The following is a 6,777-nucleotide window of genomic DNA, read 5'->3' as shown; positions in this document are numbered from 1 at the left end:
ATATTTCTTGAGCAAAAATGGCACATCGCTCTGTATGAATGAGGTGTGGATGGGTGAATGGGTGAATGATGACAGGTATTGTAAAGCTCTTTGAGGCGTTGGATAAAGCGCTATATAAGTACAGTCCATTAACCATTTCACAATATCCGCTAACTCTTTCTTTACTAAGGTTTGCATATTACAGCATATCGTGCTGATCATTGAACAGCAGAAATATAAACTGAGGGTGTAGCCGGAAAAATTACAAATCAAGATCAAATTAAATCAGTCAATACTAAATTAACTGGGGGTTAGGAGTTAAGTTAACACAGCGATATTAGAGCCGGGACTCGATTAAAAAAATTAATCTAATTAATTAGAGGCTTTGTAATTAATTAATCGAAATTAATCACATTTTTAATCAAATATACATATTTGACCTGAGAACAGTGAGAAGCAATTTTCACATGGATTTGACTCCAAGTGGTCTACTCTACAGTCGAGTGCAATCCAGTGAGCCAGGGAGTTGGTTATTTTCTCAGACGTGGACTTACTTATCCTGGCCCTGAAACCAGTCATCTGGTTGAGTGTGGGTTGGGTCAGGGTGTGGTTCCTTGCACTGGGAGTCGGGCTAACTGCTACATGCTAGCTGCTACATGCTTTGCATTTAGGTGATACTTTAGGCTTGATGTGCTGCAGTGATATGCAAATTCTTTTTTGCATAATTTGCACACAACCGTGCTCTTATCGACGCTTCCATCCGTCCGTTTTTTAAAACAAAATGTCCCATCCACGGGGCCGACCAAAGCGGTCTCATCAGCTTGTTCGTTCATGTTTGACTATTGTTCACCGTGCTTTGTTGTTGTTTGAAGTCCCATGCTGAAGTCATGAACGTTAGTTGGTGCTCCAGTATAATCGGTACGCCTGAAACTCATCCAGTGAGAAACATTCCGCTGTGCAAAAATAAGTGCGATTAAAGTGCGATTAAAATGCATTAATTTTTTTAACGCGTTAATTTTGGTGTAATTAATTAATCTTAATTAACGCGTTAAAGTCCCGGCCCTAAGCGATATACTAACATATACAGTTGGTAAGTATATGTACAATATAATATCAATCAATTATGTTAAAGTAGTACAACATTAATGTATTAAATGAAGTTGCTTCAAAGCCAATCTGTGGTTCTGTGGATTTAATCATAGAAACACATTGCAAAGACAGCAGGAGAAATGGGTCATTTCGTTAAGAGAGGTTCCAAAGCCCAGGTTAGTCCGGTCTGAGTGGAATCTGGGTGTGAATGCATTCCATCAAGTGAAGGGGGCATGCTAAGGTAAACCAGGATAAAGAGTTGGTCTCAAACCAAAGGAAATCTGACCAATTGAAACATGTAAACGAACATGTCTAAATAGAAAGAGATACAAATGCAATTATTTTGCATTTGCAAAAAGTTTCTTACTTACAGGATTATTTCTTTGTGTCACATTGGCAAAAATGGGCTTCTATATATTTTTTATATTGGCAAATGTGTACACAATGCACTTTCCAGCAGCCTTGTGCAAATACAGTACATGCATCCATTGTCCACAATAATTGAATAGCTAGTAAGCAGGATGCCACTTGTGTACTACTGCATGTGGCCTTGGTGGTATTTACTGTATGTTACTTCAAAGGAATCCTTCTCCACCACAGTTCTAAACTGGAAATGTCACTTATCCGTCAGAATGGCACCACGGGTATTACACGCTCTCACACCAACCCTGTCTCCTAAAAATTACGTTCCCACAGAACTAAACTGCATTCTCAATTACGTTTAGCTAGAAACATATTTTCTCCCACGTTACGTTCATTATGAACGTATCTCAAATACGTTTATTTTCTACACATCTTCTAGAAACATATTTTCTCCCACTTTACGTTTCTTATGAATGTATCTTAAATATGTTTATTTTCTACATATCTTGCTTATAATAATGATAATAGTCATTTATAAATGTCATTTTTGAGCACACATTTGAAATCAGTAGGCGAGGCTGTAATTTCGCCAGCTGTTAAGCGAGGCAGAAAATAAGTTTTAACATGCCAAAAAGCTGCTGTGTCGTTTATTGCACCTCAAACATAACAACAAATCCAGAGTTACGTGTTTCTGTACTTCCTCTAAGAAGAAAGGACAGTAACAGAAGATGTCTGTGGCTTCAGGCTTGATCGCCGTTCAAATGACAGCGTTGGTTTCCCCAAAAGTGGGCGGGGCTATAAAGTGACGTAGATTTTACTCTCATCTGTTATTCAAAACCATTCTGTTATTCTAACGTAAATTGTGTTTTATCTTTTTATTTATTTGTTTTTATTTTAAATTGTATAATGTCGGACTTTTTCTGCCGTCTGTGAGGAAAAGAAATGGGGCTTAGAGCCTCAAAATACTGAAATCTGTATATTTGAAAATCTTTTTTTCCTTCTAATTTGTTATTCTTTTCTAAATAACACACTGTTATTTACTCAACAATAACACACAATTATTGTTTTTATTTATTCGTTTAATTCTATAATCTTGGGCTTTTTAGCCGTAAATAAAGTCACCGGAAACAGACGTAGGTCTATAAGGGACATTTCGAGCGATACACACCACAAACCCACTGAACAGATACCTTGAAGCTCGTTGATTGGATGTTTTAGTCGCAATGCATGTTGGGATATGATGTTAATGCGATATGATATCCGAAAACATTTAAAAAAAAAAAAATAATACTTTATTCCGAGTGTTCTTGCTTTTCTCTTTGGAAGTCATCACATAACGGCATTGTAATACATGGTTCGGCTTCATTAAATATTACACATCTGCCGTAGTTCTTTATTTATAGAACCCTGATGAGAAGACTTCTGGACAAACTTGAAGAACTGCCGCCAAAACTGAATATGTGACGTAGATCATAAATATGTCAAGAATTAAACAACATCTTGCATTTCTTTTCACAAAATACGTCTCCTTGCAGTATCAATGGTAATTCGGCTGACTTTTATATTTGATCCAATTGGTAGATAGGTTATATTTATACCATAACGGTGCACAGCTGATAGAAAAGGACTTGTAGTTTTTAAAGATATTACTGATTTTCTTTGAATATAAGAATGTAAATACTGAGTTGAGAGAATAGTCAGGGGATTTGGGTGATGGGAGACACATCTATGGAATCACAATTTCAATAGCTTACCATTAAATGACGGATGTGCCTTTCTGTCTGTGATGTTTTACAAATCAGATATTAATGTGTAGAAGTCAAACAAGAGAAATAGTATAGCAATATCCTGTAAAATTATGTAAAAACATGAATAAAACTAGTAAACTACACATCTTCAGATGTTATCCATAAGTGTCCTACACTAATAATACAAAGTTATTATTAGTATGCTGTGTGTACCTTGTGTGTACCTAGTGGTTAAAGCACGTTATTGAATTATTTTTGTTGAATTATGTTATTTGATGAAAAAAATATTAAGAGTACATACTTTCATAGGGGGAAAGTAGAAGGTCAATGATAGAAATATAGATTATAAAAAATCAAGAAGATACTGTAAGTGATCTCTACAATAAAACAGTTTAGTGCTGGATGTACAAAGATATTAATAGGAGGATGTGCAAAACAGACAAACTAATTAACCTTTATTAACACATTAAAGAATACTTTAGGTTAAGGTCTTCTTTCAAATAAGAAAAAAGGTTTGGGGGTATCTATCTGCAGATAAATATTTAGCCTGACAAAGTACTTAACGTCAAATATATTGCTTTCCTGCAATGTTAACTATGTTGAAGCACTTATTTTAACTGATAATATACATACTCTTATGTATGTAGATAGAATAAGAAATGTGCAGAATTTGACAGTTTAATGCTGGAGGTATACACACATATTGATAGATGTCTTGTAATGCACTGTTGAGGAACCTGTGACCCAAGTTTTTCATTCATTGAATAACTACACTGTAGTTGTGTATATGATATGTCAATAAACCTTAGAAAATCTTGAAATCTTGAAAGGGATGTGCAAAATAGCCATTATATACAGTTTTTAATAAACTATTAGTAGAGAATAACGAGTAATGAATATACTTTATAGAGATCTGCAGATAAATGTTTAGTCTTCTCAAGCACCAACGATCACAAATCTCTCCTGATTGTTGGCACTTGACAATCACCTTTCACTGAATTTTACTCAGGTGTAACTAAAGTCTGCTTTAAGGGTTGTTTATATTTCACATCATTAATCAGAATCTGCAAAGTAACTAAAATAAATGTAGTGGAGTTAATACCAGGTTAACCACTGAATTGTAGTGGAGTAGAATTACAAAGTAACAATGAGCTGTCATGTGGGTATATATTAATGCTGCCCATTATGGATACAAGTGATTTTCACCCATTTAGTAATTACATGTTTTACATTTGTAAAACCTCCAGGGCTGTGCGCAGTTTAATACTGTCAACTTCTAATTTTGGGAAAAACGAAAACGTCTTTTAAAACTACAATTCCCAGTAGAGACGTGGGTAACACTTTAATACACATTAATACAGTACCCCCCAGTCTGTTTACCAGTAACTAACCATCAGTTCCTCAATCGCAGTCACTGAGGAACTACTCATTAACTAACCATTAACTATCTAGTAGTTCCTCAGTAACTAAGCACATTTTGTGTACCTCATTGTAAAGTGTTACCGAGACATGCCAAAGAGAACATGTTGCGAAACACAATAGCCAGCATGTGTATTTCTGGGGGGGCGTTCGAGTCCAGTTTTGAATAGTCTGCCGTGGTTTCGTTCCATTTCAAAGAGCTTGACGCTCGGCGTAACCTTGGCGCACTGCCACTCCAACATCCAATCCCAGAGCTTGAAGATTAATCACGGGGTTTGTCAACGGGACTGTAGTCCCAAACGATAGCCGGGGATTATGGGTAGTGTAGTGTCTTCGGCCATCCTAAACTGCATTTTTTTTTGGATATCATATCGCATTAACAACACCACATCTGGCGTCACAGAGATCTTCTGTTACTGTCCTTTCTTCTTAGAGGAAGTACAGACACACGTAACTCTGGATTTGTTTTAATGTTTGAGGTGCAATAAATGACACAGCAGCTTTTTGGCATGTTAAAACTATTATTTTCTGCCTCGCTCATGAGAGTAATAGCTGGCGAAATTACAGCCTCGCCTACTGATTTCAAATGTGTGTAAAAAAAATGTGTGTAAAATGATATTTATAAATGACTATTATCATTATTATAAGCAAGACAATAAATGGCAAAGATATGTAGAAAATAAACGTATTTTAGATACGTTCATAACGAACGTAACGTGGGAGAAAATATGTTTCTAGCTAAACGTAATTGAGAATGCAGTTTAGTTATGTGGGAACGTAATTTTTAGGAGACAGGGTTGCTCACACATTACAAGCTAAAGCAAATGCATTTTTTCAGCATATGTTGCACCAAGGGGCAATTCAGGGCTCTTAACATTAAAGCAAGGAACATCCATGAATAACAAACAGAGCATTATAAGAAAATAAAAGTACATACACAAAATAATGGTGAAAAAGTATCGGTAAAATTACGTTTAATGTTTTTTTTTGGAACACCATTTTATAGAACCATAAAGCAAAAGCCCATTGCCACTTCCTGGCTGGGAGTGAATGGGTATATACAGTGGGGAAAAAAAGTATTTAGTCAGCCACCAATTGTGTAAGTTCTCCCACTTAAAAAGATGAGAGAGGCCTGTAATTGTCATCCTAGGTACACTTCAACTATGAGAGACAGCATGGGGGGAAAGAATCCAGGAAATCACATTGTAGGATTTTTAATGAATTCATTGGTAAATTCCTCGGTAAAATAAGTATTTGGTCACCTACAAACAAACAAGATTTCTGGCTCTCACAGACCTGTAACTTCTTCTTTAAGAGCCTCCTCTGTCCTCCACTCGTTCTGTATTAATGGCACCTGTTTGAACTCGTTATCAGTATAAAAGACACCTGTCCACAACCTCAAACAGTCACACTCCAAACTCCACTATGGCCAAGACCAAAGAGCTGTCAAAGGACACCAGAAACAAAATTGTAGACCTGCACCAGGCTGGGAAGACTGAATCTGCAATAGGTAAGCAGCTTGGTGTGAAGAAATCAACTGTGGGAGCAATTATTAGAAAATGGAAGACATACAAGACCACTGATAATCTCCCTCGATTTGGGGCTCCACGCAAGATCTCACCCCGTGGGGTCAAAATGATCACAAGAACGGTGAGCAAAAATCCCAGAACCACACGGGGGGGACCTAGTCAATGACCTGCAGAGAGCTGGGACCAAAGTAACAAAGGCTACCATCAGTAATACACTAAGCCGCCAGGGACTCAAATCCTGCAGTGCCAGACGTGTCCCCCTGCTTAAGCCAGTACATGTCCAGGCCCGTCTGAAGTTTGCTAGAGAGCATTTAGATCAGGGGTCTCCAACCTTTCTCCACCTGAGAGCTACTTTGAAAAAAATTAAAGTGGCCAAGAGCTACTTGCATCGCATCGCTTACATTTATTCACATAGCACTCATCAGTTGAATTAAGCTACTTTTGTGTGAAATTGCAACACCCAAAGCTTATCTAAAATCTTAACCTCTTGCCTTCGACCAGTATAGTGTTATCAACAGCTCCCGGAATCGTAAGTTCTAATATTACACTAGATAGTAAACTAGAATGCTTTTCAGCCATTAACCTTGAACAATTACATTCAATGATTCTCTCTTCTAAACCATCAACGTGTATGTTAGACCCAATTCCAA

Source organism: Pseudochaenichthys georgianus, chromosome 20, assembly GCF_902827115.2.
Source record: "Pseudochaenichthys georgianus chromosome 20, fPseGeo1.2, whole genome shotgun sequence".
NCBI lineage: Eukaryota > Metazoa > Chordata > Actinopteri > Perciformes > Channichthyidae > Pseudochaenichthys > Pseudochaenichthys georgianus.
The sequence above is the reverse complement of the archived record's forward strand: the minus strand, read 5'-3'. Positions refer to the sequence as shown.